The 12,599-nt window shown below is 40.5% G+C and overlaps 1 pseudogene; it reads left to right on the forward strand.

Moving 5' to 3' along the window:
• The first annotated feature begins 419 nt into the window (after positions 1–419).
• LOC789648 (PR domain zinc finger protein 14-like) lies at positions 420–4,995 on the forward strand (annotated as a pseudogene).
• The last annotated feature ends 7,604 nt before the right edge of the window (positions 4,996–12,599 follow it).

Genomic DNA, 12,599 nt, shown 5'->3' on the forward strand with positions numbered 1-12,599 from the left:
AATCTTAGGTAAACAGTTTCAAACACAACTTTTCCCCTTCAGGAGAGATGATGACCTGCCCAATATTTTGTAAGCAGTGGCATAGATGGAGAGAGGAGCTGAAGGACTGAAGGAAAATGCAGTGAGAAAAACATGCCGAGGAATCCCCTTCATAATCTGCCAGAAAATCTGCTAAGTACCTGACCTGTGCTCACAATTTTCATTGGCCTGATCCTTGGCACAAAGATTAAGGAAAGAGGAACCCTCACGCACTTGGGCAACAGCTACTAAGGAGCAGCAGATAGTAGAGCCTTTGGGACACATTGGGGAGTAACCCCTGCCAGAGTCCCTCACTGCACCCACTGCCACTCACCTGTCTGCAGGGGTTTCAAGAAACAAGAATCAAGAGATTGTAAAGGAATTAAGATTTTGCTAGCCATATGTCCTTCCAGCCATATGAGCAAGGACCTCCTACCTTAACCGGAGGTCTACTGGAATCTGAGACTGAGCTGTGTGAGCTTGATGTCAAATTTGTTATTGCAGTCCTGGTTCCCCGCATGCTGGGCTTCTTCTCACTTTCACTGCACTGGGTTTTCTTTGCGATCAGCTTCCACTGCAGGAGCTTTCACAAAGTTGGGCTTCTGCTGTGCTTGGCCTCTGCCTCGTAGGGGCCAAACCGAGGTTGTTTCAGCCAGGTTAAATCTGAGTCATGGCACCAGATATGTTGGGGGAGTGTGTAATTTCCTTGGTTCGGTCTCACTGCAGCAAAAACTTGAAGCAGCAGACCAGTGTTACAGCTCGGTTTTATTTGGCAAGCAAAGGAAAATACAACCTTAGGCATGAGGGCGGACCAACCCAAAAGAGGCCTCAATCCACCTTGGCTTCCTTCTTTTTATATGTTTGTCTCCTCCCCATCACCCCTTGAGCCTGCCCTATGCAAACTGGGCTGGCCAAGAAGCGGGTGTGTTTGTTTCGCCTGAAGTTCTCACTCTGGTCCTCGGACCTTCCTTTGTTCCATTTTTGCAGGCTTCTCCCTTCTTTGTCTTTTAGTCACCACCATTTTGGACTCCTTTTTCCTATTCTAACTACCTAACACCTTTAAATTTATTAATATATCATTTTAATTCCATATGGCTCAGATCTGTAGCCTCACCCACATAATATAGAAACAAAATCTTATTTAATCATGAATACATTTCTTTTTTTTTAATTTTATTTTTAAACTTTACAATATTGTATTAGTTTTGCCAAATATCGAAATGAATCCACCACAGGTATACCTGTGTTCCCCATCCTGAACCCTCCTCCCTCCTCCCTCCCCATACCCTCCCTCTGGGTCGTCCCAGTGCACCAGCCCCAAGCATCCAGTATCGTGCATCGAACCTGGACTGGCGACTCGTTTCATACATGATATTATACATGTTTCACTGCTATTCTCCCAAATCTCCCCACCCTCTCCCTCTCCCACAGAGTCCATAAGACTGATCTATACATCAGTGTCTCTTTTGCTGTCTCGTACACAGGGTTATTGTTACCATCTTTCTAAATTCCATATATATGCGTTAGTATACTGTATTGGTGTTTTTCTTTCTGGCTTACTTCACTCTGTATAATGAATACATTTCTAAAAGCAAATTTTCAAAGCACCATTCCTTCCCCAATCTACCCTTCTAATTCCATGATATTAAAATTATGTCCCATACATGGTTAGTGACTCATTTCCTGAAGAGAAGCAGGAGTTTATACAGTAACACGCTGTTTTTATGTACTTTTTAAAACAAAATGAACAATAGAACAAAAAAATGCCCTTGTGAGAAAATCAAGAATTCGTTCAGTTGCAAGTGATACAAACTCAATTTCAACTAGTTTAAGTAAAACAAAAATAAAACCAAAAGGGAACTAAAAGACTCTATAAACTGGAAAAAGAAGGGATACTGTGCTACAGTAACAGCAGGTACCCACTGCGTTCCACTGACCGGCGCCCTTGCATGCACACACAAACTGCTATATACATACTTCCTTCCAAATATACAATTCATTTAAGTGTTTGTTCAGCATTATTTACACAATTATTACAAGGAATGAAGAATGCACTCTCAGTGTTAGGAGGTGAAATAGATGAAAGTAAAAACCTACCTCAACTACCACAAGCAATCCCTGCTTTTATACCAGTTTATCAGATTATAGCTACAGGCTCTTTTTTTTTTTTTTTTTTTTCTTTAAATACACATACACACTTAAGTTTTTAGAGAAACATACAATGTTGATGCATGCATGTATATCTTTGTGTTTTTCACAGAAAAGTCACACTTCATGTAATATAAAAATTGCTTCCATCCCTCTCCCTCTCGCCCACCACAATAAGTCCCTTGGAGAGTTTGCCATGTCATTTTCAAACCTGATATATAGTATGTCATGGCTGTATATACTATAATCTATTTGCAGTTTATTTTCCCACTAATGGACATACAGGCTGCTTCCAATTTTACAGTAATAAACAATACTGCAATGAAAATACTCGTTTATTCCTTCTACTGAGTATAGTATTAAAACTGGGTGTATAACAAGAAATTGTATAAATTGTGTTTATATTTTCTTCCCTGTTTTCCATTAGTCTGTGATTTTCATTATTTGGCTACCATTTACATATTTTACTATTAATCCAGTGTTCACTGTTTGTATATTCTTTTCCATCTTGCTTTCTAACATCTTGCTTTCTAACACTGCTTATAGTGAAGTGTATTGGTTGCAGAGACTTTAAAAATGTTATATAGTCAAATTTATCAATTTAACTTTATGGCTTCTAATTTTGGTTTACAGAGAGCTTCCATAACCCACAGTCCCCAGATTATTTTGATTTATTTTCTTTAAAAGTAATTTTATGTTTCAGAACTTTAATTCAACTAGAATTTATTTTTACGACTCAAGTGAAGAAGATCTTTAACTGTGGTTTTGCCAAATACTTATCAGAATTTTCAGCACTACCTTTAGGTAGCTTAAAGGTTCTCTGTCAATTCAAAAGAGTTAAAATTATTTTTATAACTAACTTTCCATATAGATAGGTCACTTTCTGTCAAAATGATCAGTTTTTTACATCTGTACCAAATAACCAGTGCTTTAATTATTTTATATTAGAGAAAATTGTCTCAAACATTTCGCTGTAAATCATCTCAGTTGCTTTCTACTTTAAACTGAGCTAGAACAGAGACTGGATTTACTCTTCCAGAAGAAATACTGGACAAAATACACAAACAATAGTCTTTAAGACATTGAAAAAGGAAAATGATCACTGAGAGAAAGGAAACAAATTTAGGCTTACCACTGTCACAGGTTTATGACCTTGAATGTTCCAGGCAACACAACAGGGAGGAAAAACCCAGGCAGAGCCTGGGCGATTTCCTGACCTGAGATGGTAGAAATGGGAACTGAGTGGCTATAGTTAGCCCAAACACTACTCTGTTACTAACAAGTCTCAAAAGTAGAAACTATTCCAAGTAACTTAATCTCATCTCAGAACAAAGCTCAATCATACACGTTATCAATGCAAAAATGTCCAGCACTTAAGGCAAAATTCTCAATGTCTGACATTGGGGAAACCCAGGAAAAGACAACCCCAAATTAGGGGCGAAAAATAATACTAATAAAAAGCAAACAACAAGGTCTGAAAAGCCCAGCACACCTGAGGTGGCAAGCTTTCCGGGCAGGGACTCGCCATGCTGGGGTGGTCTGGGGTGGCCTTGTGGCCACCAGGGGAGGCTGGACCCTAGGACAAGGGGTGCTTCCTGCCTGACTGGCTCCAGAGAAGCTCCCAACACCTAGCTGCATACTATGCACCTTTACCGTCCACCCCCAACTATGGCCACTACAGGTACGCCCTGACCCCCAAAGAGGAGGGTTTCCAACCTTTCTCACAGTTGCAGTCCCTGTCCACATAGGCTTCTGGACAGCATCTTCCTTGCTGTGTGCACTGGCCTGACCTTGCCAAGGGAGCCACTCTATGACCTGCCCTGGTACAGCAAGCTGCCAACTTGGTACCCAATTCCTCACCTCCCCAAGGAGGTGGCACACTTCCAGAATGGCAGTCACCACCAGCGAAGACTTGGGACACACTGGCGGCCACTGTGATGGTGGACAGTGCTGGGAACCTGAAATTTTCATTTTGCTGCCGCCCAGGGATGCTTTGCTATTACCTGAGAGGCCAAAGCCCTCCCTGCTGTTACCTGAGTCCCCCAGTGAGCTCTGGAAAGTCAAAGTGTTAGCTATGCAGTCCTTAGGTCTAGTTTTGTGATCGCATGGACTGTAGCCCACCAGGCTCCTCTGTTGATGGAATTCTCCAGCCCCAAACTCGTGAACTGAGGGGAGGGCATCTCACCGCTACCACTTTACCCAGGAAGACCTGCACGTAGGTCTATACTGGGTCATCCCCAGCCTGCAGCTTTCACCTCACCTGCACCATGCAATTTCCAGCCTCCTGATCCCCACCGACAGCTCCAGGTCTGATTTTCCTCCTCAGACTCTGAATAACGACTCCCTTCAGCTACCAGAAGGTCTCCACCTCCAGCAGATGGAAGTTCGGTGAAGTCACAGATTTAGGGGTATTCTATAGTAGCTTGGGGGCCAAAGGAATCAGGTTTGGGACCTTTCAGCATAAAGTGGTCAACACCAGTGAAGTCAAGACACAAGTCCTTAATACATGGGAGATCTTTGAAGATGGTCATTTGAGCCACTGTATTGATGGAAAAGGAGGTGCAAGGAACTGGACATCCTATGTCAGCTGTGCCCATTTCCAGCTAGAGAAGAACCTTGTGGCCAGACTATGTCAAGGGCAGATCTTTTATGAAAGCTGTAAGGAGACCTACCAGAACCAAGAGCTCCTCCTGTGGTATGGAGATTGCTATAATATCTTTGGATATTCCAGTGAGCCTACAGGTTGTAAAGCAGGGGAAGCAGGCATCCTGCTTTGGGTCCTCCAAAGGGGATGACACATCTTTGCCGTACCCAGTGAGGCCCTCTTAGTGGAAGGACTGGGCTCTTTCCTGCAGCTTCTCCACTTGCCTATGGAACGTCTCCCTTCCAACTCTAACGCAGAACACAAAACTGAGGGCATGTCTAACCAGATGGCCATTACCCAGATGGAGGAAGATGTCCCCATCTTTCCAAAGCTGCTGAACCTACTTCTGTTCACCAGCATACTTCTTCTTCTATCCCTTCACCCGTTCACAGAGAAAAAAATAAAAGTGAAACAAATGGATGCAACCTCTGCCTTAAAAAAAAAAAAAAGCAAATAAGAAAACAGATATTAAAATTAACAGTGATATAAAGTTGGTTGTCATAACTATATTCCACATGGTTAATAAGTTCAGTAAAAAACTGAGCATGTTGAATAGAGACATGGAAAATATAAAAAAGATCCAAAAAACTCCAAACCAAAATCCCAGAGCTTAAAATTATGTCAGAAATGAAAAATCCTCTGGATGCGATTGATGGCTGACTGGATATTGCAGCACAAATAATTGATGAACTTGAAGACATAGCAACAGAGATTACAAAATACGAAAAAGAGAGCAGAAAGTCTAAAATAATGATGAGGAGAATTAGCGAGCTATGTGACAACTTCAAGCAACCTAATGTATGTGTGATTAAAGTCCCAGAAGTAGAGAAGAAACAGGGGGTACAGAAAAAACATATGAAGAATAATGGCTCAATTTTTTACTAATTTTATGAAAAGTATAGTGCACAGCATGAAGTTTTACAAAGGCAAAAGAAACATTTTAAAAATGGCACCAGAGCATATCATGATCAAACTGCTCAAAACCAGTGATAAAGGCAAAAATATTAAAAGCAGCCAGAGAAAAAAGACACATTACATACAAATGAATAGAGATAAGGATGACAAAATATTTCTTATCTGAAGCAATATGAATCTGGTCATAGTGGAGCAACATCTTTGAAGTACTAAAAAAAAAAATCAACTTATTAATAGAAATCTATACTTAGCAAGGGGCAGGGAGGTTTGGGAGGGAGACAAACTACAGAAAGGAAGAAACCTTTGTGGATGATGAATATGTTCATTGTCTTGATGGTGGTTATTTCACAGGTATGTACCTATGTCAAAATGTATCAAAATATGCACTTCAAATTTGCAATTTATCATATGTCAATATATTTAAATAAAGTTATTAACTTTTTTAACGGCAAAAAATTTGGCATTCTTACACAGTTTACTATTTTCTTTTTTAAAATCAGCTGATCAAGTTTCATTGTAATTTCTAATGGAATTTAAATTTGAATTCCACTGATGTATGATATGAGAGAGAACTGATATGATTTTGATTCCATTTTCTTAATTTGTGTGTGGGTTCTGATTGTTTCTGGAAATGCTGAACTGTCTAAATTGTGTCTTTTCAATTTCTCTTTCCTCCTTGAACCTTACAGGCATACCTGTAATTTCAAAAATGTCCCAACTAACTTCAATGTATAAATGAAAGTACAGTTATTCCCCCATCAAAGGGTAACAACCAGTTTCTCTATCCAGTTGTATCTAGTTATTATCCAATAACACATGTTCCTCTGCTGCTGCTAAGTCACTTCAGTTGTGTCCGACTCTGTGCGACTCCATAGACGGCAGCCCACTAGGCTCCCCAGTCCCTGGGATTCTCCAGGCAAGAACACCGGAGTGGGTTGCCATTGCCTTCTCCAATGCATGACAGTGAAAAGTGAAAGTGAAGTCGCTCAGTCATGTCCGATCCTCAGCGACCCCATGGACTGCAGCCTACCAGGCTCCTCCATCCGTGGGATTTTCCAGGCAAGAGTACTGGAGTGGGGTGCCATTGCCTTCTCCCCAGTTCCAAATTCAGGATCTCTAATTGAACAGATTCAGAAATGGTTTCTTAGGACCCCGTTAATTCAAACCACAATGGGAGGAAAGATTGAGAAGTTCTCATTTAGAAATGGAGGAATAGGTCCTGGTAGTAGTGATTTGGGTCCAGGATTTACATCATACCCGGATGGGCCCGAGAAGCAGAGGTTTTCCTACTCTGGAAGTAGTACAAGTTACTTATTCTGCCTAACTGGCTGCCTCTTGCTCTGCTTCCTGTAAATATCTCTTTCTGATACTAGAGAAAGGTATACTATAAAGACTACCGCTGCTGGTGACCATGCCAGTTCAGCAGTCCAGATGTTGTTGCTGCCTGGTTTATGGCCTAAAAAACAGCAGAGATATTGAGCAATCGGAAGCCTTGGATGCCTGCCTCAGATTTCTCTGACAATCCAACTCCTGAAATTTATTGGTTCTCTATCAATTTTGCTCTTACAAACTCTGCTACCTACCAACCAAAACCAGAATCTTTAGTAGCCAGAACTTTGAATCCAGGCATCATCTGAGTATTTTATGTTCCTTAGCAATTGGCATGCAGATTTTATCCTTGTCCCCAGTTACCAACCTAAAAGGTCGTGTTGGCTTCTGCGTAATGGCAACATAAAATTACAAACTGTGATGGTGAAAGAGAGCTAATCTGCCCCAAAGTTCATCCCAGTGAAAAGCACAGTTAATGTAGAAAATTACTCCTTGTGTAACACAGCACAGGGGACTGTAGACCATCAGGTGGTTGTGAATAACCATGCCGCAATGAGCGTGGAGGGCAGGTATTTGCTTGATATCCTGTTTTCAAATCTTTTGACATATACCCACAAGTGGAACTGCCATTTAGTTATTTAGTTCTATTTTAGTTCTTGAGGATATTCTGTATTGCTATCCATGGGCTGCATCAATCTGCATTCCCACCAAGAGGGCACAAGAGTTAGTCCCTTTTCTTCCACATCCTCCCCAGCACTTCTTATTTCTTGCTTTTGTGACAACAAATGTGCCAGTCTAACAAGTGGGAGGTGATAGTTCATGTGGATTTAATTTGCATTTCCTCGATGATTTCTAATGTTGAGCACCTTTTCATGTATCTGTTGGCCTACTGTATTTCTTCTTTGAAAAAAGTCTATTCAGTTCACAGCAGGATCCTCTATGACCCACCTCCCAGAATATTAGAAATAAAAGCAAAAATAAACAAATGGGATCTAATTAAACTTAAAAGCTTCTGCATAACAAAAGAAACTATAAGCAAGGTGAAAAGACAGCCTTCAGAATGGGAGAAAATAATAGCAAATGAAGCAACTGACAAACAACTAATCTCAGAAATACACAAGCAACTCCTACAGCTCAATTCCAGAAAAATAAACGACCCAATCAAAAAATGGGCCAAAGAACTAAATAGACATTTCTCCAAAGAAGGCATACAGATGGCTAACAAACACATGAAAAGATGCTCAACATCACTCATTATCAGAGAAATGCAAATCAAAACCACTATGAGGTACCATTTCACGCCAGTCAGAATGGCTGTGATCCAAAAGTCTACAAGCAATAAATGCTGGAGAGGATGTGGAGAAAAGGGAACCCTCTTACACTGTTGGTGGGAATGCAAACTAGTACAGCCACTATGGAGAACAGTGTGGAGATTCCTTAAAAAACTGGCAATAGAACTGCCTTATGATCCAGCAATCCCACTGCTGGGCATATACACTGAGGAAACCAGAAGGGAAAGAGACACATGTACCCCAATGTTCACTGCAGCACTGTTTATAATAGCCAGGACATGGAAGCAACCTAGATGTCCATCAGCAGATGAATGGATAAGAAAGCTGTGGTACATATACACAATGGAGTATTACTCAGCCATTAAAAAGAATACATTTGAATCAGTTCTAATGAGGTGGATGAAACTGGAGCCTATTATAAAGAGTGAAGTAAGCCAGAAAGAAAAACACCAATACAGTATGCTAACGCATATATATGGGATTTAGAAAGATGGTAACGATAACCCTGTATGCGAGATAGCAAGAGAGACACAAATGTATAGAACAGTCTTTTGGACTCTGTGGGAGAGGGAGGCGGGGATGATTTGGGAGAATGGCATTAAAACATGTATAATATCATATAAGAAATGAATCACCAATCCAGGTACGATGCAGGATACAGGAAGCTTGGGGCTGGTGCACTGGGATGACCCAGAGGGATGGTATGGGGAGGGAGGTCGGAGGGGGGTTCAGGATGAAGAACACGTGTACACCCGTGGTGGATGCATGTTGATGTATGGCAAAACCAATACAATATTGTAAAGTAAAAATAAATAAATAAAATAAAATAAAATCAGATTGTTTAGGGGTTTTTGTATTCTTATGCCAGTTTGTTGTTGAACTATAGACGATACTGCAGACTGCCTCAGGTTTACCTGATGCCACCTTCTGGTCTCAGAGTAAATACACCTTTATCATCCATTATTTATATATTAACTCCCACATAAAAGATCACTTCAGTTCAGTTCAGTCACTCAGTCGTGTCCGACTCTTTGCGACCCCATGAATCGCAGCAAGCCAGGCCTCCCTGTCCATCACCAACTCCCAGAGCTTACCCAAACTCATGTCCATCGAGTCGGTGATGCCATCCAGCCATCTCATCCTCTGTCTTCCCCTTTTCCTCCTGTCCCAAATCCCTCCCAGCATTAGGGTCTTTTCCAATGAATCAACTCTTTGCATGAGGTGGCCAAAGTATTGGAGTTTCAGCTTCAGCATCAGTCCTTCCAAAGAGCACCCAGGACTGATGTCCTTTAGGATGGACTGGTTGGATCTCCTTGCAGTCCAAGGGACTCTCAAGAGTCTTCTCCAACACCATAGTTCAAATGCATCAATTCTTCGGTGCTCAGCTTTCTTCACAGTCCAACTCTCACACCCATACATGACCACTGGAAAAACCATAGCCTTGACTAGACGGACTTTAGTTGGCAAAGTAATGTCTCTGCTTTTGAATATGCTACCACTTAGCGTTTATTAATTTATTTTTTTAACATTCAGCTAATACATTGGCTGCTTCGCCAGTCATAGATCACATTACCCTTGTCAAGTTTGGTGGACGATGACTGGTCTCTTTGTCAGGGAGCAACAGTTTCAAAGGATCTAACTTACAAGAAGGTAGAAATTATCTTTGTCAGATAATATCTTTGTCAGATAAGTAAATGTTCTTGATGGGACAAAAAAACAAAAAGAAAGCCTTGAAAGTGATGGCATCAAGGATTGACATCACCTGATAAAAACCAGTAATTTTTTTTAGGCCGAAATTTTGTAAGTTAAAAAGCAGAAGATTTACCCAATCTCCCAATTCCCGAATCTCTTACATTTGAAGGAAATTCCAGTGGATAAACTCAAGTATGTACCTGCTTAAAAAATCAAAGATTCTTTGCTTTGCTCTTACATTCTAGAATTGTGGAAAATTTGTGAATTAATAACAAAATACTAATAATAGTTAACATTTATTCAGTGTTTGTCACATGCCAGATTCTAAGTACTTTCCATACATTGATTTATTAACCCTCATAACAACCATTATGAGGCAACTATTGTTAGTATTCCTATTTAAGAGGTTAGTAAATGGAAGGCCTGGAGTTTAGACTCAGGGCTGTCTGCTGCTGAGTGGGCATATTCACCTCTCTACAAACTGCCTTTCTTTTAGTACATAGAAAGTTCTCAATATGACTTTTCAGAATGAAAAGAATGAAAAGTACACCAAGGACTGCAGGAATGATAAAAGAAGGACCTTGTATATTTTCTTAATCTTGAAATACTAAAAGGTTGGGCTTCTCTGGTGGCTCAGCTAGTAAAGAATCTGCCTGTAATGCGGGAGACCTGGGTTTGATCCCAGGGTTGGAAAGATCTCCTGTAGAAGGCAAAGGCTACCCTTTTCAGTATGTTAGCCTGAAGAATTCCATGGTCTGTATTGTCCATGGGGTCGCAAAGAGTCAGACATGACTGAACAATTTTCACTTTCCTATCTTTTGGAGGGTAAATTTGAAGAAAATTTTAATACTCTTAAAAAATGTTTCCAGTAGCACATTTGGGTTCATAAAAGCTGTGCTTCTTATCTTCTAGGTATTCTTAGGATATTGCTTGGAACCCTTTTTAAATTCTACATGCTATAAGCTACTCTGACATAATGGATCTTTTGAAAGTACATAAATTGCCATTTAAGAAGTGCCTAAACACCAGAAGAATCTAAGTTCTGTATCCATTCACTCGAGATGAGTTTTTGTGGAGGTAAGCTTCCTTGCTGCTGTTTTACAGGAATGAGAGTTTGGCTGCCTATCCTGCGACAGGTGCTGAGGTAAATACTTTCTGACCTCTCAACTCCTTTAGTCAGACTCAGTTCTTCATAAGCAACAACTGCTCTATGTGTCCGGCTAGTCATCAAAGGGATTCTCAGGCCTTCTTTCACCAACATCACAAGTTTAATTCTTTTAATTGTGCTCAAGTCATCTACATGGGTCTCTGAAACAGAACAATTTTCTGCTGAATTAAGCAAGGTTGTAAATTCAAAGAGGATAGCTTACTACAAAGGCTTATTGGATTGCAAATCAATGTAAACAATTTACTTCAAAGGTCTCTGCCTGGATCAACACTTAAGGTTGAAATGTGCTTCAATAGTGCCTGAAAGCTTAAACAAAACTGTCATTTAGATATTCCACATTTTCATGTTGTAGTTTGACAGATTTTTCCTCATTCTGTTTTCTCACTAAAAAAGATTAGTCATTTGTATTTTAGAATCTTCTAAGAGTTATTCTGTTGATCTACTATGACTTTTGATTACATTGAGAAGAATGTTCACACTCCAAGTTTCATGAAATTTTACTCTCAAGTAGACTGGAATAACAGACAAATTCTCAATATGTTTCTGAAACTTCTTTTAAAAATTGTTCATACAATTTTAATAACATTTTCTTTAAACATTGGACTTCTGTACAGAAGGTTGTATCTTAAGCAAATGCAAGAAAACTTTTATTTCAATTGTTTAATTGCTTTCCCCTGTAAGTCATTCCAACCCAAACCGCCCAACCAAGCAAGCACTCTATACCATTGAGTGTTGTGTTTTTCTTGTTCAGTTCAGTTGTTCAGTCGTGTCCAACTCTTTGCGACCTCATGACCCCAGAATGCCAGGCCTCCCTGTCCATCGCCAACTCCTGGAGTTTACTCAAACTCATGTCCATTGAATCAGTGATGCCATCCAACCATTTCATCCTCTGTCATCCCCTTATTCTCCTGCCCTCTATCTTTCCCAGCATCAGGGTCTTTTCCAATGAGTCAGTTCTTCGCATCAGGTGGCCTAAGTACTGGAGTTTCAGCTTTAACATCACTCCTTCCAATGAACACTCAAGACTGATCTCCTTTAGGATGGACTGGTTGGATATCCTTGCAGACCAAGGGACTCTCAAGAGTCTTCTCCAACACCACAGTTCAAAAGCATCAGTTGTTCGGTGCTCAGCTTTCTTTATAGACCAACTCTCACATTCATACATGACTACTGGAAAATCCATAGCCTTGACTAGACGGACCTTTATTGGTAACGTCTCTGCTTTTGAATATGCTGTCTAGGTTGGTCATAGCTTTTCTTCCAAGGAGCAAGCGTCTTTTAATTTCATGGCTGCAGCGACTATCTGCAGTGATTCTGGAGCCCAAAAAACTAAAGTCTGCCACTGTTTCCACTGTTTCCCCATCTATTTGCCCTGAAGTGATGGGACCGGATG

Source organism: Bos taurus, chromosome 7, assembly GCF_002263795.3.
Source record: "Bos taurus isolate L1 Dominette 01449 registration number 42190680 breed Hereford chromosome 7, ARS-UCD2.0, whole genome shotgun sequence".
Taxonomy (NCBI): Eukaryota; Metazoa; Chordata; class Mammalia; order Artiodactyla; family Bovidae; genus Bos; species Bos taurus.